We start from the raw sequence: 23,280 nt of genomic DNA, 5'->3' as shown, positions 1-23,280 counted from the left end.
TGTTTGAGTATTTAACTATTTTGAGTCACTTAAACTGCTTATATATTTTTGGAACCTATTGTAAGTTATAGGTTTGATATATGGAAAACTAACTACTTTCTAAATCATCTATGATATATTTGTAAGATTAAAGTATGAGATCTATGTACAACGTATTATTTTATGACTAAGAAACTTCTTCAGTTATTTTGAAATTGCATTGTATATCACAACTTTTGAAAACAGATATTACATCTTATACTTTATGGATCTATTGCTTGATAAAACTTATTAGGATTTTGGTTACTTATTGAGTTGTCAGCTCACCCCTTTTTCCCCTCCAGTTTCAGATTGTGAAGAATACCAAGTTTTGGGAGTTTTGATGTTGTGCTATGAGCAGGAAAAGAAGCTTAGTGATTTTGGGATTGGATGGTCTTCTAATAGTTTTATATTTATTGGCCATTTGGCATTATGTACATGAGGTTTGGATTTTGTTCCTATTAAATTATTGGAGATCTATTTATAAAGAAATTGTTGAGGTATTTTGGATTTATTTGATTTTAATTTTTAAGGATAAATTTTAGTTGCTAAGAAGGCCTTTCACACTTGTAGGGTGCTTACTTTATAAGCATGCGGTGGTTGTTACGTGCCTAGCTTTATAGTTGGGTTCGGGGTGTGACATTTATGATTGACCTTTGTGCTTCTGGATGTTCTATAAAATGTGAGTATTCAATGGTTAACCAAAATGTGTCCCTGGATTTATTTGTGATTTAATTACTACAGAAAATATGAGTTTGGATCTCTGTGTTAAGTGGCCATTCAACAATTGACTTTGTTGATTTGTGGTGCCCCTTAAGCACATGTCTTATTTCCGGGGTGGTGGTCTTTGTAGTTTTTTAATAAAATATTTACTTATCAAAAAAAGAAAAGAAAGAATTTGTTTGTATGATATAGACTGCTTGTTGTGTCTATTGACATTATAACCTTTTCTTTTGGCAATGATGAAAATCTGCAGAATGACCAGTACCTAATGTAAAGTTAGTTGATTTACTAAAAATAGGTTCCCTTGTTATTTTGCTTGAATTGATGGCAAATCTCACTTTTGTTTAATATATTAAGCAGGTTAGGAAGATGAGCACAAATATACCATTTATCCTTGATGCACTGCAGACTGCTAGTACTATTCAAGTGCAGGTAGATTTTCTTCACTATTTGGTATTGTTTCTCTTAGTCATTCTATTTCTTACTGCATTTATGTTGGACGTTTTGGAGCCATAAAATTTTCTAAATTGCGGCAGAGTTTAAATTTAAGAATCAGGTTTCTAATTCACATTTTAATTGACTTTTTTTTGTTACTCTTTTTAAATTTAAGTGAGTTTTTTGTTGGTAATAGAGTATGATCTCCTTGACTATCACGAGATCTTCCTGATTTGTTTGAAGCTGACTCAAAAGAATATTTTGTAGAGGCTAAATCTTCCTAAAATTTGTTTGCTAAATTTGCACTTGAAGTTTAATATCCTAGATAGTAGATCTATGCTAACCTTCCTATGATTGGACACTTCGACTGTCTTGTTCCAATTTGTGATTTAGGCTAATTTTATTTGTCTAATGATGTTTGAGGATTGCATGGGAAAGGAATCTGAAGAAAATGTTGAATTTCCATCACATGCTAGAAGTTTGGTGGAGCACTTACCACTAAATAGAGAAACTCCAGTCATACCACTTATTAGTGACATAGAACGTGACGACATGAGTGCTATTTTTAATGGTGGAACACAAGCATTAGGCTATGGAAGGGTCAAGTTCTCAGATCGTGGCACTAGTTATAGTCCACTAAGTCGAGACCACTCACAAAGAGAGGAGCATACAGAATTTTCTGTCGACGGGACTGAAGGCAGGGAAATGTCATCAGATATGGCTAGTGACTTGTCAAACGATTTTGCAAAAACATTTATGCTTGATGAAAAGATAGAGCTCGAATAGAAGACAATAAAGAATGATGATTTTTTTTTTTTTTTTTTTTTTTTCTGCTAGAAGGTACTATATGCATTTGTTTTTGCTTAATGTACTTCAGCTGGAAGTTACAACATGCTTTTGTTTGTGCATGACCTTTATTTTGCATTTCATAGTATACAATGATCTTTTTTCAAAGTTAGAATTATCTGCAGTGTGACTTTGTTCTGTCAATAAATTTTCTTTGGGTAGTTTGGGGTTTGTAATTTTAAGCCTTCATGAATTGCATTCATTTAATTGAAAGCATGCAAGGCCATGTAGGTATTCCTTAACTTTGCAGGCACATTAAGGATAAAGATAAGTGTAACATTGTTAAAAAATTACAATGTGGAGTATCTATTTGAGTTCTTTTGATACTTGTTAAGTTTATTTGAAAAAAAAAAAAAAACACTTCTAATAGAATTTATGTTGAGGTTACTTTATTGAATATTTGATGTAGCAAATCTTTGCTGGTGCTGTAAAACTGCAAATGGAATAGTTTGTAAATTGTGGACATCGGTTTTCTTGCTTATGAACTTGAGAGAGGGCTTTGGTCGCAGAAGCAATAATTATTTCATTGTTATTTACTCAATCGTTATTTAAATTTTTTTGATAAATTATATTGTTCATACAATTATACATTTTTTTGATACCTTGAATAGTTAAAAATAGGAAATACAATATAGTTCCAATATGATTTCTCCCAAAGGGCCTTGTTAAAAGTTATGCATGTAGGTTTATTTGTTTATTTTTGGTTACAAGGAGTATTGGGCCTAAGGATTTTTGCCAATATTTATATTGGGTTTGGAAGTCTCACAAACTTTGTTGGACTATCATGCCATTCATTTGTTTACCTATGCATGCATTTGGTGCCTCAATAAATTTGGAGTTGGGAATACGTAGTGGATTCTGATACAGAGGCTGAAAACACAATTTCCATTCTGTTTTGGTTTTGAGAAAAAGGTTTCAAGTATAGAAGTCAGTGTTGTCTGAACCGCTTGCATATCGTACATCTTCTCTCATGACTGCCATCTACAATTGACTCTCTTCCTCAGTGGCAAGGCAAGGACAAAATTTAGAACTGCAGGTATCACCTCAATGTTTGGTTTAATGTTAATTGAATTGAGGACTTCTCAAACAAAGGATAGGGGGAGGATGGTGGGTTGGGGAGTGGTCTTCTATTGACAATTGACTTTGACTGCGATTTGATGCTTAGCCACAAGGCGATGACAAGATTCGTCGAATAAAGAGAGATGACTTTCCAAACAAAAGGGGGCTATTCTCTACAATTTATTCTTATTATTGTTTTCCAAATAGAACCTACCAACCAATCATTTATGTGTATGAGATTCTAGTATTCATCTTTGGTTTTTTTGGTGGAGTGTCATCATTATGCTTCCCTTCTCCTGTTCTAGTTACTACTGTGTTTCCTTTCACGTTTCTTTGTGGATGAAGCTGAACTCGCTGTTTAATTTCTATTTTATATGCAATTATTTGTAAAGGATGTTGTCGCTTTTTGCTACTGTTTAATTTTATATTCATCCATGCATAGGAGAAGCAGTTGTATCAATTACTAGACAAGAGTCCATTCTCATACCTATTCCTCATTCATTTTTGTTACAACACCGAAAGAAGAAAAGACAAAAATCTTTTATTATCTAATATACTATATATCTATATCTATATCTATATAAAAGCAGAAGCTGAAAGAAAATGAGTTCCTAAAATTAAGGAGGTAATGACAAATAGGAAAAGTTCCTACTTAAAATTCAGACATGTGTAACTTTTAAAAGCGATACATTATATTGTTTTCAAAATATTAACACCGTTTGGCCGTAATTTTTTATATTAACAAAAAAAAAAAACTGTTAAAAGAAAAGAAAAAAACGTAGAAATTTTGAAATATCTGCCTATCTCTTCAGACTACTTAACATTTGCTCTTTCTTAAAAAAACAAAAGAAAAAAAAAAAGTGCCAATATTGCGATACAGAGAAAGAGAGAGAGGGAAAAAGGGGAAAAACCTACTCTCTTCACGTCAGTCTTCTTAACTTTTTTTCTCTCTAAAAAAAACCCTAGCCATACTACGATAGAGGCGATCTCTTCACATCAAACTCCGCTAGGAGAAAAGAAAAGAAAAAAAAAAAAAAAAAAGACTTGCGCCACACTGGAGATTGGATTGATCATCGCTATCCCCTTTTGAGTTTTCCAGGTACGTTCTTCTCTCTCTCCCTCTCCCTCTCCTTCTTTCTATGATTTTTTGTTGTTTTGATTCGGTTTTGAAACTTCTCTGTGATTTCGGGATAAGTTTCTTCTGTTTCCGTCAATTTACGGAATATTGTAGATCTGTTTTGCGATTAAAACCCTATCGATCTTCTCTTCAGACTCTGCGAACCAGTGGATATTCGTATGGCTGGCCATTGCCATACCCTGCCGGGCTTAGACCATCACAATCGGCATCCGTCAAAGCTAAATACGATACAACGCCCCATAGGTTTTGAGATACGGAGTTAGAGATTGGCGCTATTCTGATGAAAGGTACGCATCATTTCTGTTTGTTCATTCTACCTTTTTTGAGTGCTTTGTTGTGAAAATTGGATGAAATATACGCATCTTTTCTCTGTGTTCATTTTTCCCCTTTTGGTGCTTTGTTGTGAAAATTGATTGTTCAAATCTCTGCTGGAATTTTCCTGTATAATTTCGTTTAAGAACTATTGTTCAAATCTCTTACTGCATTTTATGCCTAAACACTACTGAAGTGTTTGCTATAAGCAAAATCTGTGTTTCATATATTTGTGTTTTCTGTTTTCCAGAGCCACATTAAGGGATTGGTTAATAGAAAAATCCTAAGAATTAGCTGATATATTAGCTCCTATAGAATGGTTTACCACCCTAGCCTTACTAACCTAATGTGCCTTTTATGCCGTACAATATTGAGTGCTACAGTCAATTTGATTGGAGTAGTTTTTCACTGATTTTAAATAACCATTAATCAATTTAACAACGTAAGGCAACAAAGCGAAAGAGATATCTAACCATATTTGCACTTCCCAATGGTGTAGACTGTAGAAGAGTCTTTGTGTCCTTGCGTGCAATGCAGCAAGATCATGTCACTTTCCAGTTCATTGTTTTCTCAGCCTTTTTTATCCATTGGATAGATTGTCCCCATAATGTTGCTTGCAATTGAAAATCTCAGGCTTTATTGATAGTAGTTTCTGCAGTATTTTTATTTATTTTTATATCACTGGATTAGGCTGTCCTAAGATGGATCAATTTTAATTGGAATGAAAGGCATGCTTGGCCCATAAGAACTCCCAACTTTACAAACCAGCCTTTCACAAATGGTACAGCTCAAAGCTAAAAGGGCATCATAATTTGTGTATATTTTATATATATATATATATATATATAACTACTACTAGATTTATCCCCCGAGCACTTCCTAAAGGAATGTCACAAGCATTTATTGGCTGGTGAATATGCTTCCCTTAATTCAACATCATTGGCTGTCAAAGTTGCAGAGTTCCATATAATACTATGCTACATTTACCAAAACAAAGAATCTAACTCTAGATATACAAGTATAAATCCATCAGCTCCATTTTTTAGTAAAGCCACATTGTCTCAGCATATATATAAAGAAATTCCCATTGATGTAATCATGGGCCTCCTCTAAATTCAGCTTACATAATACTCCTGGTATGGCAAATTTCAAACGAATCAGTTTGAGTTGTAGTCTAATTACGTTGCAGGAAAAGAGTTAGGGGCCTTTTTATAAATATGAGAGCTCGAATTCAAACAAATCCTAATCCTTTTATTTAGTAAATTCTAACCCTACATGTAAGTTTGTAATTATTGTAATAAAACTTGAACCAGTGAGTGCCAAATGACTAAGATGGACTCTCAACCGAATGGGCCTTTTAATTGATGCAAGTCCTTAGGCATTAGTGGAGTTCTTCCAAAGAGGCCCTTTATTTGAAGCAATGCAACTATTGTGTCACAATCATACTAATCTTTTGTTTCATAGTGCTTATTGTTTACTTATTTATTTTTGTTAACATTTAGAGTTATGTTTGGGTGTGCTTTTGTTTTAAATGCTTAGCAGAGATTGATGGGGTAGATGGCAATGGCAAGGCCAACATTTGATTTTTTTTTGAATCGTTTTAACTTTTATTCAGTTTTAAAATCAATTTGACTTCTAAAGTAAATCTGTAAAGTCAATTCAACATTAGATATTTGGCTTTTAGTTTAACTATTATTGGTTTCTAAAGTCAATTTGTATTTTAAGAGTGTGATATGCTCCCAAGAATTTGTGTATTTGATTATTTACCAGCCATTTCAAAGTGAACAATTTGCAATGTTAATGGCTATTCTGGCATTCTGCAGAACAGGGGATGTAGAAGTAGGTATGTAACATTTAGTTTCCTTTATCTAATTCTTTATTGTTAGCTCACCAAAAACGTAAATATACTTTCAAACCATTAATATTGAAACATCTCATGCTTTTATTTTGTTGCTTTGTTGAGAAACTGTAATAGGCAGTACAGTCATTATTGATTTTCTTACTCCCTGAAGAAATATCTTCTAAGAATGGGCCACAACTTTACTTGCAATGTTAACGCTGATTAGTGTTTGAGTGTCTTATATGGCACACTTTGTACTTCTTTCTATTTGTTTATTGGTCTTCTATTATTTCTGTTAATTGTTTCTTCAAACTTATCTTATTTTAAAATGTTATTTTATTTCATATTTTTAGTGCATATTGGCATGACCAGCATGAAGATTTATTGAGTTTTTTTTAATGCCTCTTATAAGTGTTGAATATAGAGGACAAAACATGGGTATAATAAAGTTGTTGGTCACGGATAATGTCTATATTCCCATGTATTTTCTTTTTAAGTTCTTTTTGGCACTTAAATGTGAAGAGAAAACAATAGAAGACCAGCAATTTTTGTTGAACATTCCACTTGACAAAATGCAACTAATCCTAACCATGAAGAATAGACTATCATTGTACAAATACATATTATCATTTCTTAGAGTATGAGTTTTTGATGGTTGTAGGTAATATTTTGAATATTATAATCCACCTTTAATCTTATGTAATGAAAATTATCATAAATAGAGGGGTTATATGTCTTTAGTAAACTTTGGTGCTTGGTCTTACTATAGTTTGACAATGTACTACTATTTGATAGTAGACATGATCTATTAACAAACGATCCTTAATTTCCAACCTGTTACTTAAGATTGCATTCAGAAATTGGTCTTACAGTCACCCATCAATGTGTTGTAGTCTCTCTTTTGTTTCGGTTTTGCCCTTCCAACATGTGAATAAAATGGTTTTTGGAAAAATCTTGATAGAATTTTGGAGGGTTAAATTATAATGGAAGTAACTACTGCCATGCTATTTCCTTTTTTTTTTTTTTTTTTTTTTTTTTTTTTTTAAATATAAGAAAATTAAATATTCAACAAACTAGCAAAAAAACATTTCAAATCCAAACTTCTGCTTTAAAAAAAAAATCCAAACTGACAAAAGAAATTACTAAAACTTATTTTTCAACAACCAGCTTTTAACTACTACCTTATTGACCATAGGGCAAGGTTACACAGTCCAGAATAAAGGTTGTTAAATGTGAAACACAATGTCTACACATAAAAAATAATTAGTATATGAGAAAGTAAATATATTCAAATAATTAAAGGTAAATATTTGAAGTGAATATTTTATATTAAAAAACTTATTTAAAAAAATTTAATTAAATAAGTGTGTAGCTAATATTCCTCTGAGTAAATACTTAACGTTGAATTGATTATAATTAGTTTCTTTTTTTTATATAAATTTTGTAGATTTATTTTTAGTTTCAACTAAATTAATGACTTCTCTATGTAGATTTGCAATCTTCCTATCTCCTCTCACATTGTTTTGCCAATAGCAATCCACTATTAGGTTTTTTGCTCTCTTTGATTTTATTTATTTTTATTCCTTTCAGTAAATTTGTAATTATTTTTGGCTAATCTGAAGTTTGTTTGGCTATGCATTTGATCTGAGCTTGATATGGTTTTTCATGTGATTAGGTTTCAATCAAATGAGAAACCAGTTAGTGAGATATAATGAATTGTCTAACCATACAAAGCCTCTTTTAACAACTTGGTATAGGGTTGCATCTAAAGGAAGATTTGAAAATGGTTGCTCTTGATGTTGTTAATAAGGAAGATGTTGATTTGGCATGTTGTTTTAAAAATTATACTCTGTTATCATCTTACGACATGCCAACTTTATCTTAAAGAATGTTCCAATTAATGAATATTCTTTGTGAAAATTAATAGCTACAAATATTAGAATAATAAATGTTTGACTTTTCGTAGATCACTCCTCATTGCGCTATGTGGCTACATAAATTTGTGCCACGTCTATATATTTTAAAACACAGAAAAATGTGTCTGGTTGTTAGGCCTGCTTAAGCAAACCGTTTTAGCTGCTACTGTTTGGTGTTTGGTTGCACCAGTTCACTGAATGGTTATGAATTTCTCTTCAAAGCCTCTCTTATATATATATGTAAAGAAGTCTAATACATCTTAAATTGCAACAACTTATACTACAAAAAAGAGGTCTAATGCATCTTAAATTGCAACAACATATACCAAAAAAAAAGAAAAAAGAAAAAGAAAAAAGAGGTCTAATACATCCACTTAGAAATTGAAACTCCCATAATATTGAAATCATATATACAAATTTGCATAAAAGAGGTCTAATACATCCACTTAGAAATTGAAACTCCCATAATTGGAAAAAGAGCTTCCGTTGTATATTGAAATCATATATACAAATTTGCATAAAAGAGGTCTAATACATCCACTTAGAAATTGAAACTCCCACAATTGGAAAAAGAGCTTCCGTTGTATATTGAAATCATATATACAAATTTGCATATGTTTCTTTAAAAAACATAAAAGGAAAAAAAAAAAAAAAAAAAAAAGATAGAACTTGCATTTTTTTTTCCTTTTTTTTTTTGGTGGATAAATTTGCATCTTATGTCATCTTTTTCCTAACAATTAAGTAAAAAACAAAAAAAATTTTGAGTTTTACCTAAATACTTCTTTTTGTTTATATCTTCTTCTTCACAACCTAAAATTCTCACTATATATACACACAGTTTTTTGATGTTTCATTATTTCTACTACGTACTTTACAATTATTTGCTATATTCTTCATTTCTCCTCTCTGCCCTACCTACAACCTTGCAAGTAATTTTTTTTTTCTTTCATCAAATTGAAAAAAAAAAAAACTAATATGTAATTATTAAAACTTTCTATAAAAAACGTAAAAGGAAAAAAAAGATATTAAAAAACTTTCTTTTTAAAACTTTCTTTAAAAAAACTATTAGTTCTTGCAGGTTAATTACATATTAGATTTTTTTTTTAAAAATAAAATAAAATACTCCTACCATCTATTTCACTGGATGCTTTTGAACGTTTCAATTGGGGCTATCGCTCACAACTTTTTTATTTTAATTTGTATATATTAATATTAGATTAATAAAAAAAAATATTATATACTAAGCGTAAAATAAAAACTACTTCATGTAAGATTGTAGGTAAATTAATATTAGATAATTAGGGCTCTAATTTATTTTTATCTCTAATTCATTGTTATCATAAAGTAAGTGTATCTCAAAAAAAAAAAATTGTAGATTAATATTAGATTAATCAGGACTTTAATTCATTCATATCTCAAATTCAAAAAATAAGGACTCTAATTCATTGTTATCATAAAGTAAGTGTATCTCTAAAATAATTAAAAAAAAAAAAAAACATACTACTTCCCGTATGTTGTTGTTGTTGTTGTTGTTTTTTTTTTTTTTTTTTTTTTTTTTTTTTTTTTTTTGGGTATTAACTTTAACGTAAACAAAAAATTAAAAAAAAAATCTAATAACAATAGCTAATAAGGTTAACTAATTTTTTTTTGGGATAAAGTATTTAAAAAAAAAACTAATATGTAATTAACCTAAACTTCTTGATTAGGTAACTTCAAGGAGTTTAGAGTATTTGATTTTTACTTGGACTCCTTTTCTAGGTGGAGTATGTATATATATACATAGTTAGTTGGTGTAGTTTTTCATTCTCCAATTTATTGTACAGTTTTTTTATTCAGGCTTCCATTTTTCTACCTACAATCATGTAGGTATGTATTTTTTACTCTAATTTTTTTATTATAATAAATTAAATACGTTTTATGTATTTGTTGCCTTTTGTTTAGACTTGTAGGGTCCCGATTCGGGGTCCAGGCCTAACAATTATGTGGTTCCGGCCCAAGGAGCCCTAGACAATGAATTTGTAGAGGGTGAGTTACAGAACTGGGCTTTGGTGTGTAAATGACGACCATCAAGGTATTTCCCATGGGCCAAATTTAACAAAGAGAATTAGTCCTCGGCAGAATCCGAGGAGCTTTTCTTGGTGCTTCCGGTGTGTTGGGGATTCCCCCTTCTCCTTTTTTTTTTTTTTACTCCCCTTTTTATAGTCGTTTTCCTCCTCCTGGCTGGGGTCCTTAGGGTAGGTACTTGTCCCATCCGCCCCTACCTCCAGTTATGGGGAGTGGTTGTAAGGATAGAGAAGTATGGCTGTGTCAGGCACAAGGTACTGAATACAATAAAGGCTGCCTTCCCTTAGACGCTTCCGTTCTATCTGTTGTCTTTCTCTACTTTCGTGCTTTCCCTGCCTTGTGGAACGATCTGGAGTCTCGCCACCGGTGGTCTGTTACCTCTTTTACCATCGGCTATATCCATCCGAGGAGATTTTTCAATGGCCAAGGAGGGGTTTTTCCATGGACTGGGCCCTTGGCCCAGTATAGATATTGGAATGGGCCTCTCAGTCTCCCCCCCCCCCCCCCCCCACAAAGCTAATTTCCTTATATTTTTCTTTTTTTGAGGGGGTAATTTCTTTATGTTTGATCTAATTCATATTTTAATGGTTTGATCCAATTTAATTATTTTGTTGTCCAATATATATGTAAGGTGTCGTAGTAAATTCCAATCATAGACTATTAAATTTACATACACTTTTGCAATCTATATGGTACTTTAGTTTTTTAAAAATCTGTTTATTTTTTATTTTTTAATTTTTTTTTCAGGTTTGTCAAGAAAGATTTCAAGCATCCGAAGAAAGGTTTGTAATTTAGATGTAGAACTTTGCAATTTTTTTTAATTAGAACAAAGGTTTTATTCCTTGAATAGTTCTATCTTTAAAAAGTGATCAATTTTATGTTACTTTGTCTAAAGATTTTAATCATTAATATTATTGTTAACAATACTGCAAATCACTTATATTGTAGATTCATTAGATATAATATTCATATGCGAATAGTTTGATACGTATAATTACAAATGATATTATAATAACACAATTGGTATGTTAGAAGATAATTTTGTATTAAGATGCTATCATTTTATATTTGATGGTTGTTATACTAATGCAATTTATTCATTTCGTTATAATAATTACTTATTTGGTTATAATAATTATATATATTCTACAAAAACCGTGCAACGCACGGGCCTTCAACTAGTTAGAATAATAAATGTTTGACTTTTCGTAGATCACTCCTCATTGCGCTATGTGGCTACATAAATTTGTGCCACGTCTATATATTTTAAAACACAGAAAAATGTGTCTGGTCGTTAGGCCTGCTTAAGCAAACCGTTTTAGCTGCTACTGTTTGGTGTTTGGTTGCACCAGTTCACTGAATGGTTATGAATTTCTCTTCAAAGCCTCTCTTATATATATATATATATATATATATATATTTTTTTTTTTTTTTTATAAAAGCCTCTCTTATTAGACTCTTTTCTCAAAAACAGTTTCTTCGCCTTTTCTCAGCCTTTGACCCCCAATGTAGTCTCCATTGTTTTCCCCAACCCTCCCCTGTCACTGCCTTCAGTCATCAATTTGCTACCCTCACCGAAGCTGTTTCCCCCTTCTCTTTCTTTTCTCTAATTTACCAAATCCTTCTCTCTACAATGATGAAGAACTTCTTAGGCCCCTTAAAATCAACCCAACGTCTCACAAAAAGCTTTCCTCCCATTGTATTACGTCCTGCTACCGTCTTCTCGGAGTTGCTGCCTTACAGTTCGACGTCAAGAACATGTTTACTGTGATCGGACCGGTCTTTCTCCAAAAGCTTTACTGGTAAAGTTTCCAATTTTGTTCTTTTTACTTGCCAGTTAAATATGATTTAGGCTTTTGGTATTTCAATTGGCTTGATTTTGATTTAGGGTTCATTCGGTAGTTACAAATATTACACCGTTTCTTTCTCTTTATACGCTCTTCAATCACACACATGTACATTTTAAGAGCGAAAGGCCACACGAGTTCTGGGAATGCTAATTCACTGTTTAAATTTCAAGGCCGTTTAAAGGTTTCTTAATAAATGTATATGGTTTAAAAAACACACAAATGAATTCAGATAAGAGAGAGATTGAGAGACAATTTGAAAGATGCAAATAAAGAAACTGAGAGATAGTTTGGAAGAAATATTGAAGGGCCATTATAACCATTAATTTTCACTACAACACCAGCCTTAGATTGCTGGAACTATAGGCAAACACAGAGAGAAAAGCTTTTTAATACTTGGGTTTTAAGTACAACTCAATTTTGGGTATTTTTGATGGATTTGTTTAGGTTTAGGTATTTGTGTAGATTCAATTTTGTTTTGGGCTTTTGGTTTTCTCTCGAAATGTTTGTTTACTCAATTTAATGTATAATAAGCCTTATCAATTCATTATATTCATTGAATCAACAGAACTATTAATTACGAATTTTTTTTTATAAAAAAATGGTTAATGTTTTGGGTAATCACTAAATCAACAAAATTATTAATTTTCTGTTCCAATTTTGTATTGAGCCCTTTCATTCTTTTATAGTTTTCAGCAATTTAATCTTGATTTACTTTTTTCTTTAATGAACGTATTGTGTAGAGAGAGTAGGAGAGAAAGATCTATGGGAGGCCCTTCACTACTGTTAGACCAGTCCCCTCTGATACTGATGAAGAGATTGTAGCATCAATTGTTGATTTGACGCAACCGGATGAAGCATGGAGTCAAATGTTTTGTCTATGAGATTGTTCTGGTATTGGACAGATTCTTTTTCTTCTCTTTTATACTCTTCCATAGATTGTTCGTTCTTCTCTTTTCTGATTTTTTCAAACACTATTTTCATTTGATTGTTGTTATATAATATGCATTTGCAGTAAACCAAACACAGTTGAACACATAGGGTGTGGCTTCTTCTTAATTTTGCTTCTTTCTTATTAATCTTATTTTTCACTTGCTGGTTGGTTTCTCACTGTCCCAAAAAACCAACAGTATGATTTTGAATTCTAGGTTCTATACTTTATTTTGCGAATTGGAAGGTTTAACATCATTTAAGACAGATATCATGTGATTTCTTATGATATAAAAGCCATGGAAGAGTTGGGTTTTTGGCTTTACACTGTTCATGGAATAATTTAATTAGTTATTTAGTTTTGTATATTTGATACTCTTTAATTTGTTTGTTCTGTCTGTTTGTTATGTTATTGTTGTTGTTTGTTGTGTTACAGGAACTGTTCAATGTGTAAATAAGCTGTATATTTCTGTTTTAAAATATTAGTTTCTTTTATTTATAATAACAATCGTTAATATCTTACACATTATTCAGAAGAAGAAAAATCCTATATCTTAGACATTGATACATGAGGTGTGGATTTCTGACTTGGCTTTGATTGTTTGAACTATTTGATGTACTCATCCCACACTTAGGATTGTTCATTATCGGTTTTATGGTACATTCTAATGTTGAAATTTTGTGCACACCATGTGTTTGACAAAATGTCTTACTTACTCTTGCATTAGTCTTATCCACTCTATGGTTTGTACCTGTTGGTTTTAGTTGCCATTGGTCATTGCATTTTTTCTAATGTGCATTTAGGCATTAGAAAAAATCAAGTGTAAATCAAGGTTTATGTCCACTTTGACCTTTAATATCACAGTCCAATCCAGTTCTTGAGGTCTTTAACAATGCCAAAACAATTCGTGTAAGGTTGAATTTATTCAACCATCTAATTGGCTTTATTCCGTGCCAACTTTGCTTGTAATTCAGCATTTAGTAACCCTGTATTTAGGTGGGATTGTTGTAAGGGTAGTGAGTGAGATAGTGTGAAGATTGCTCAAGAGTGTGCAAGAAAACAGAGTGTCGCGGCTGGGACTCGCGGCTGGACTCGCGGCTTCAACCCGCCAGAAGATGCACACGTGCCAAGCATGCTGGAAGATGAACAGTCATGCTAGCTGGAGCACTACAGGACAAAACAGGACAACTGGCCATACGGTTAACTCGCGACTGGAACTCGCGACTTAGTCAAGCCGCGAGGTCAAGCCGCGAGCCACCCCTGTTTTGGAAAAACCTGACGTTTCGCATTCCACTCCACTTCAGTATAAATACCCTTTTAACCCACGATTGAAAGAGAGCTTCCAGAGAGAATTTTGAGAGAGAAACCCTAAAGAAAAACCAGATTGTTTCACCCACAATCTCTACCTTAGAGTCTCATCAAATTCCCTCACTCTCTTCCTCTCCATTGTCAAATCCTTGAGAGGCATTATACCAAACCTGGTTCTCACCATTATCATCTCTGTGAGACAGACGTTTGGATTTCTGGGAAGCAGTTAGGAAGGAGCCAATCTTCATTGGTTGATGCTACGGTGTAGTAGCGGAATCCGGAAAGCTAGAAAAGAAAAAGGTTCGGCGCAACCTCGTTGGAGCAAGAAGCTTGGAGGGCTTAGGTGCATTGGGTAGATTAGGCTTGGAGGGTCTATTGCTGTCCTTGTATCCCAACTGTATTTTCTAGTGGATTGATTACCGCTTGGAGGGCGGCGGAGAGGTTTTTCGCCGAGGTCTTCGGTTTCCTCTTCGATAACACATCTGGTGTTATCTCTGTGTTTGCATCTTCCTTCCTCTCTATCTCTGCCTTTACTTTATCTGCTGTGGTTTATTTTATTATGGCTTAGATAGTTGTTTAACCAATTCCATATTATAGCATATGTTAAGTTTCCGCACACTAGTTGTTTGACATATTGCTTGTGTTGGTTAATTTGGTTTTTGGGGGTCCAAACGTTCAAAAGTGTTTTTGTACACGTTTTTGAACTTTCAATTGGTATCAGAGCGGGTACACTTGTTGTGGTTTAAATACCTAAGTGTGATCCTTGACCCCTTGTGTTTTTTTGCCATGGATTGTGCTTTGTATGACTCTTTGCATGATTTGGTTGGTGATGAATGTAACATGCCACGTGTTTGTGAAAATGCCTCTATGAGTGTTAATCCTCATAAGTGTGATGACATGTTATTTGAATCTATGGGTGTTGTTGACAAACTCTTCAAGAAAATTGCTAAGAAGTTTCAAAAGAATTTGAGTAAGTTATTTTGTGAAAATGATGATTTGATTGCTAAGCTCAATGAATCCAACAAATTGGTTGAGAAATATAAAAAACTTGCTGAAATTTCTCTTGAAAAGCTGAAAGAGTTTGAATGTTTGAATATGGACTTGGATGCTAAACTTGTTTTGTCTAACAAACTTGTTGATGATCTTAAATGTGAAAATGAATCTCTTAAGATGCATGCCAAGTGTTTGATTGCTGAACCTATTGTTAAAAAGGATGATAATGTTTGTTGCAATCATGTTGTGGTACCCGATTTTGTGCCTAGTGTGTGTTCTACCTTAAAGGACAAATCGGTGTACATTCCTCCACATAAAAGAAATCAAAAGGTGGAGAGAAAGGCTGTTAAGTCAAAGACTTCGTTTAGGTCTCAACCTAAGGCTTTGGATGGATCTAAGTTTGTTCCAACTTGCCACCATTGTGGTGTGATTGGTCATATAAGACCTCAATGTCATAAGTTGAAGAGGGAACAAAACCATGTTGCTAGATCCATTCCCAAAAAGCCTAGTGGACCTAAACACATTATTTGTCACCATTGTGGTGCCTTTGGTCATCTAAGACTTCATTGCTCTAAGTTTCAAACTCTTAAGAGAATCAAAAGAAAAGAGAAACTTGAGCTTTTTGGAAGTTGTGCTAAAAAGAGTAAACTGGATTTGAGTGAAAATAGCATGTTGTTAAAGAAAATGTTTAATGCTCTTAACTCCTTGACTATGTGCATCTCCGGTTCTCATTCTTCCAACCCTCGTCTCGCTTCTCTTGAGACACTCATTCCAAACAATCGTTCCGTTTGGATGAGGAAGGGTTCCTATGGTTGAGCTTTTGCTCTTTTGGTCCTTGATCTAATTCTTTCGATCTTTGTAGGACCCTTCATGCATTAAATGTCATAACTTCATGCATTTTGTGCATCTTGCATTTATTTGTATGCATTGTTTCGTTTTTTATCTTACTTTTATGTTTCTATTTTGTGTGAGTAAAAATCCAAAACCACATAAAAAGTGAAAAATTCAAAAAGTTTGATCGTATATGTTTGAGCACATATCACATGTGAGTTTGGCCTTGTACCTTTGTACAAATGGCTTTGTGCATTTTCGAGCTTAGCTTGTTATTTTTGCACTTATATCTTTGTGGGAAAAATCTTGACATCTTTGTGTGATTGTTGTAAATCGATCTTCAAGCTTGTCATGAATGATTTGTCAATAGTCATGTTGGTTTTGATACATGCGTAGACTTGTGCTTATATCTCTTCCCACTCTTTTATCTTTATTGCTTAAAGAGCTCAATAAATGTAAATCTCAAAATGAAAAGAGATAATGAGCTGCAAAAGCCATCGCACATACTAGTATTCGACTAGGAAAAAGGGAAAGCGACTTATATGAAAATGTATGATGCCCAAAAAGCCAAAGGCTTATTCATCAAATTGAAATATCAAAAGTTTCAGGCATCAATCTCAAAAATGAGATGTATTGCTCAAAATGAGTTGTATTGATTCAAAATGATCAAATGATATGAATTGTAAGAAGCCAAATGAAAAGCTTCAATCTTATGTAATCATTTTCTTGTGGGAGGTCATATATGTTCACTTCTATAATTGAGATATACCACTTGACTTAGTACTAGTTGTGTATGACTTGATTGAATTGATCATTGAAGCTTCATTCTAGACTAAGGACTATTCCACATTTGATACACACACATAACACACTTGCCTTATGTTCAATGAATGTCTTATTCATTTGTTAGATGGTACTTGTCTAAATGTGATGTGTGTGTGCTCAATCATATATGGTTCAATCCAAAAAGATTTTTGATCATTTTATATGTTTTTGGAAGTGATTTTTATCACTCTTTGAGTTTATGTTTAGTGCTTACTTTGTTTTTCAATGTTTAAACATGTTCTGGTTTGAAAAACAAGTGTCAGATTTTTTGGCCACTCATTTTGGCTACTTGCGTGAGCTGCCAGTTTTGGCTGGTCGGTTTGGCGGCTTGCAAGCCGCGAGTCTAAGCCGCGAGCTCAGACAGAGAGGTTTCGCGGCTCACTCGCGACTTGGCTCGCGACTCGCCAGTCGCGAGTCGCCCAGAATCAGCTTTTTAAAGAGCTTTTTCGTGGGAAACTTGTTTTAAACCTCTCCCATCCTCTCTAAAACCCCTCTTTCAATATTTTTACATCAAAACCCAACCAATTTGAATGGTTTTTCAATCCATTAACATCTCTAAGGTAATTATAAACTCTTTTCATTGATTTTGATCCTTAGATTATGTTTTGGAGAGTTTTGTGCTCTTGGTTGGGATTTTCATCATAGGGGTTGGGAAAACTTATTTTTTGTTAATTTTCTTCATGGGATTGGTTTCTTTTGTTGATATGCATTGGATGTTGGCCCCTTGTGGCAGTAAGAACATGTATTAAGGGTGGTTTTCATGATGTTCATGCATTGTTTCACATTTTTGTTTATAGTGTGCATGCTAGGTGTTTGATAAAATGCCTCTTCGACATTTTCTCGCTTGTTTAGACTCCGATGAGTACCAAAATTTGGGGTTTCTCATGTTTCCTCATTAGGAACATGTTTGGTTCATTGGTTGTGTATTTTAACACACTTTGCCCCACATGTGCATTTTTCATGCATTGATCATGCATTGCACTTAGCCACCTCTTGCACACACCTTTGCTACCCTTGTCATGCATTGGTCTTGACCTTGCTGTTTCATCCTAGCATGTCATGCTTACCTTATGCTTTGTAGCATGTTACTTTGTCTTAGGTTTGAGCTTCATTTTCTCATTCATCTTGCACCCCTCATGCATCATTAGCATTGTTCATACCTTCATCTCTTGCCCTCGTTTCTTCTTGACCCTTTGTCTATTCCTGACAAAAAGGGGGAGAGTATACTCTAGAGAATGTTTCGGAGTATTTTGTCTTTTCTATATGACTCTTGTGCACATCCTTAGGGGGAGAAATTCTATTTCTCATGCATATTTGTAGGGGGAGAGATATTCCATAGGGGAGATGCATATACCAAGGGGGAGAAGACATTGTGTTAACTAGAAAACCTTGTTCTGTTTGTTTTCTTGTTGGCTTTATGGTGCTTTGTGTTATGCTTTGGTGTTCTCATTGCATCATGTTTGTGCTTTGGACATGCATATATCCCTATGTTATTATACTTCATTGAATGCATGTTCAGATGATCATTTGCTTTGCTATGTGATCATTGTAGTCATTTCTATACTTGTCATTTATTACTTGCTTTACCTTGAGGGTCTAATGTGGTTTGTGCAAGTGTTTCAGGGTACAAGTATAAATATGTTCCAAGTGCATCACAGCTTCTCATCACTTTGAAGAGGAGAAACTTTAATCACTTTGAAGGGGAGAAACTTTATGCACTTTTAGTTTATATTATTTAAGTTTTTATTCAATATAATGTGTTTGTACCCATATGCTTTTGTAAGCTTTTAGGGTTATTGTTTTATGCATAGTTTGTAGGCCTTGTGGTATGTACCATGCTTAAGTGCAGCCTTTATGCTATGTTGAAATCAGTACTTTAATCTAAATGTTCTGCATTGTGATTGTTGTACTGTCACTCTTGTGCCCTTGTAGGATTGTTCCTAGATGCATATGCCTTGTGTGCTATGCATTGGTTGAGTGTTGAACATACAAGCGTCTTGCCTTGTGCTTGTTAACTTGTATGTCCTTGTGTTCATTCCAAGTGTGAATGAACACTGTGATCACTACCTTGTGGTGTTCACTTGGTTGATCAAGCCATGGTTTGTTTATTAACTCCATTTTTGCTTGATCTCATGTTGCCTGTTTCATATGCATTTATAATTTTCTGCTTACAATGATCATGGTGTATTGTTGTGTTTCAGGAGTTTATGTTCATATGATTCAAGTGCTTCACAGCTTCTAGAGTTAGGTGTGAGTAAGTTTTGATCAACTGTTCCCAACTCACATGTTAAGTCTAGAGTCTGTTTTAGGGTTTTGTCACGGAATAGCCAAAGGGGGAGATTGTAAGGTTGAATTTATTCAACCATCTAATTGGCTTTATTCCGTGCCAAATTTGCTTGTAATTCAGCATTTAGTAACCCTGTATTTAGGTGGGATTGTTGTAAGGGTAGTGAGTGAGATAGTGTGAAGATTGCTCAAGAGTGTGCAAGAAAACAGAGTGTCGCGGCTGGGACTCGCGGCTGGACTCGCGGCTTCAACCCGCCAGAAGATGCACACGTGCCAAGCATGCTGGAAGATGAACAGTCATGCTAGCTGGAGCACTACAGGACAAAACAGGACAACTGGCCATACGGTTAACTCGCGACTGGAACTCGCGACTTAGTCAAGCCGCGAGGTCAAGCCGCGAGCCACCCCTGTTTTGGAAAAACCTGACGTTTCGCATTCCACTCCACTTCAGTATAAATACCCTTTTAACCCACGATTGAAAGAGAGCTTCCAGAGAGAATTTTGAGAGAGAAACCCTAAAGAAAAACCAGATTGTTTCACCCACAATCTCTACCTTAGAGTCTCATCAAATTCCCTCACTCTCTTCCTCTCCATTGTCAAATCCTTGAGAGGCATTATACCAAACCTGGTTCTCACCATTATCATCTCTGTGAGACAGACGTTTGGATTTCTGGGAAGTAGTTAGGAAGGAGCCAATCTTCATTGGTTGATGCTACGGTGTAGTAGCGGAATCCGGAAAGCTAGAAAAGAAAAAGGTTCGGCGCAACCTCGTTGGAGCAAGAAGCTTGGAGGGCTTAGGTGCATTGGGTAGATTAGGCTTGGAGGGTCTATTGCTGTCCTTGTATCCCAACTGTATTTTCTAGTGGATTGATTACCGCTTGGAGGGCGGCGGAGAGGTTTTTCGCCGAGGTCTTCGGTTTCCTCTTCGATAACACATCTGGTGTTATCTCTGTGTTTGCATCTTCCTTCCTCTCTATCTCTGCCTTTACTTTATCTGCTGTGGTTTATTTTATTATGGCTTAGATAGTTGTTTAACCAATTCCATATTATAACATATGTTAAGTTTCCGCACACTAGTTGTTTGACATATTGCTTGTGTTGGTTAATTTGGTTTTTGGGGGTCTAAACGTTCAAAAGTGTTTTTGTACACGTTTTTGAACTTTCAATTCGAAATAACAACTCAAGGTTTTTTATTAGTTTTCCATGGTTTGCTTTTCAATGAAGACTGTCTTTACACTTTTATTCCTTTCATTTCAATTATACATACTGCATATATATTTCTTAATTATGCATATGTTTTAGGTGTATTAGTTTGAACTTCTCATTATAATGTCTCTTTCATGTCATAGTGACATTTTTTTTTTCTTGATAAAGTCATAGTGACATTACTATGTAGTTATAGTGGGGCAAAAATTAGAAGGAATCTATTAGAAAGTTCTCTTGTTTGCTAGATTACCAAATCTAAAAGAAAATACCATTGCTTTTACCTCCTATGTGCCACACTAACTGAGGTATTTTACAATATTCTCCTCATCAATTTGTTTCTTTATATATGTCATTTTAAATATAAGTTCTATTTCAATTTTTTTTTTTAATAATTTGCTCGCCATTTCTTTTTATCAGGGAGGATTTGATATGATCTATAGTGGAAGATACAAGATTGAAACTCCAGAGTAGTTAAGATTTTTTTTTTTTGTCTGGCTTATTTATTGACTTTCTACAAAGTTTTTATGCATTAAGACTAATTGATTGCAAATGGATATGTTTTTTAGTTTAAGCAAGCTGCAGAAACCGCATTGAAGCTTGATTTGGACAGGCATTAATATGTTGTTACTTATGCAGTGAGCCACATCAAGTGCAGTTTCTATTCATTATAATGTCTATCAATATTGTATGCTTTGTTTGAGGACTCGGGTTGTGTTACAAAGCTGTTTGTACCATAACATTGTTCATTTCCCTGCCTTTGTATTATTAATAACAGCAGCTAGATAAATGCGTGGCCTAGCAAAATGCCACATGTTGAAGTTATCATTTCTTTGAACTTTAAAGTTCACCTGTTAAGGCAACATGGGCAGTTGTAAGTTACTAATGAAGAGAATATGGATGCACTAATATAGGTGAGTGAGTAATGGGGATACTTTGTCATGGACAATGGGAATTAAATTGTGAGAACCATGATTGTGGCTAGGGGGTTTGGTGTCATTGTGAAGAATAAGTTTTTATTTAATTTTTTTGTTATCTTATATTCATTAGCAAGGAATAGGATATTTTCATGATAGCTGAACGAGAACCCTTTTCAATATTAATTGTTTAGTAACTAGTATCAATCAAGTTTTATACTCAATAGCAAAAATTCAATTCCTTAATTAAAAGATTAGTGTTATTCTTTAAGAATTCAATTCCTAATATATTTGAATTGTCATTGTAAATATGAGATTTTATTTTTTTTGTTCGTTTGTTTGTGTTTGGATACCGAACAGTTGTGACTTTTTATTTGAGGTTTTTATTTTTCAATGGGAACTTTTCATTCAATAGGCACATTTTCGGTTAATATGCACATTTTCATTTAATAGGCAATTTATGGATCAATAGGCGTCTTTTGGAATGTCTAATATGACATTTCAATAAACACCTTTTAGTATATTATATTCGAAGGACTATGACCTTTCAATAGTGAAAGTTCAAAAACGTGTACAAAACACCTTTGAACGTTTAGACCCCCAAATTACAACTTAACCAATACAAGCAATATGTCAAACAACTAGTGTGCGGAAACTTAACACATGCTATACTACGAAATTGGTTAAAGACTATCTAAGCCATAACAGAATAAAACCACAGCAGATAATAAAAGGGTAAAGATAGAGAGGAAGGAAGATGCAAACACAAAGACAACACGCGATGTGTTATCGAAGAGGAAACCGAAGTCCTCGGCGAAAAACCTCTCCGCCGTCCTCCAAGCGGTAAACAATCCACTAGAAAATACAGTTGGGATACAAGGACAGCAATAGACCCTCCAAGCCTAATCTACCTAGTGCACCTAAGCCCTCCAAGCTTCTTGCTCCAACGAGGTTGCGCCAAACCTTTTTCTTTTCTAGCTTCCCGGATTCCGCTACTAGACCGTAGCATCAACCAATGAAGATTGGTTCCTTCCTAGCTGCTTCCCAGAAATCCAAACAACTGTCTCACAGTGATGATGATGGTGAGTACCAGGTTTGGTATAATGCCTCTCAAGGATTTGACAATGGAGAGGAAGAGAGTTGATGAATTTGAAGAAACTCTAAGGTAGAGATTGTGGGTGAAACAATCTGGTTTTTCTTTAGGGTTTCTCTCTCAAAATTCTCTCTGGAAGCTCTCTTTCAATCGTGGGTAAAAGGGGTATTTATACTGGAGTGGGAGAGGAATGTGAAACGTCAGGTTTTACAAAACAGGGGTGGCTCGCGGCTTGACCTCGCGGCTTGACTAAGTCGCGAGATCCAGTCGCGAGTTAACCGTATGGCCAGTTGTCCTGTTTTGTCCTGTAGTGCTCCAGCTAGCATGACTGTTCATCTTCCAGCTAGCATGACTGTTCATCTTCCAGCATGCTTGGCACGTGTACTGCTTCTGGCGGCTTGCAACCGCGAGTCACCCGCGAGTCCCAGCCGCGAGTCTCTGTTTTCTTGCACACTCTTGAGCAATCTTCACTCTATCTCACTCACTACCCTTACAACAAACCCACCTAAATACAGGGTTACTAAATGCTGAATTACAAGCAAATTTGGCATGGAATAAAGTCAATTAGATGGTTGAATAAATTCAACCTTACAATCTCCCCCTTTGGCTATTCCGTGACAAAACCCTAAAACAGACTCTAGACTTAACATGTGAGTTGGGAACAGTTGAACAAAACTCACTCACACCTAACTCTA

At 34.2% G+C, this 23,280-nt stretch overlaps 2 long non-coding RNA genes across 2 annotated transcripts; both read left to right on the top strand.

The window, feature by feature from the left end:
- Positions 1-3,940: 3,940 nt before the first annotated feature.
- LOC126720516 (uncharacterized) lies at positions 3,941-7,392 on the top strand. The gene is made up of 3 exons (XR_007653472.1): positions 3,941-4,180; positions 4,353-4,506; positions 6,302-7,392. It is a non-coding gene; the product is annotated as an uncharacterized LOC126720516 (long non-coding RNA).
- Positions 7,393-11,780: 4,388 nt separating this feature from the next.
- Positions 11,781-21,678, top strand: LOC126720514 (uncharacterized). The gene is made up of 3 exons (XR_007653471.1): positions 11,781-12,153; positions 12,942-13,092; positions 20,996-21,678. It is a non-coding gene; the product is annotated as an uncharacterized LOC126720514 (long non-coding RNA).
- Positions 21,679-23,280: the final 1,602 nt, after the last annotated feature.

This window comes from Quercus robur, chromosome 4, assembly GCF_932294415.1.
Source record: "Quercus robur chromosome 4, dhQueRobu3.1, whole genome shotgun sequence".
NCBI classification, from domain to species: domain Eukaryota; kingdom Viridiplantae; phylum Streptophyta; class Magnoliopsida; order Fagales; family Fagaceae; genus Quercus; species Quercus robur.
This window is presented reverse-complemented; position numbering and strand designations above follow the sequence as displayed.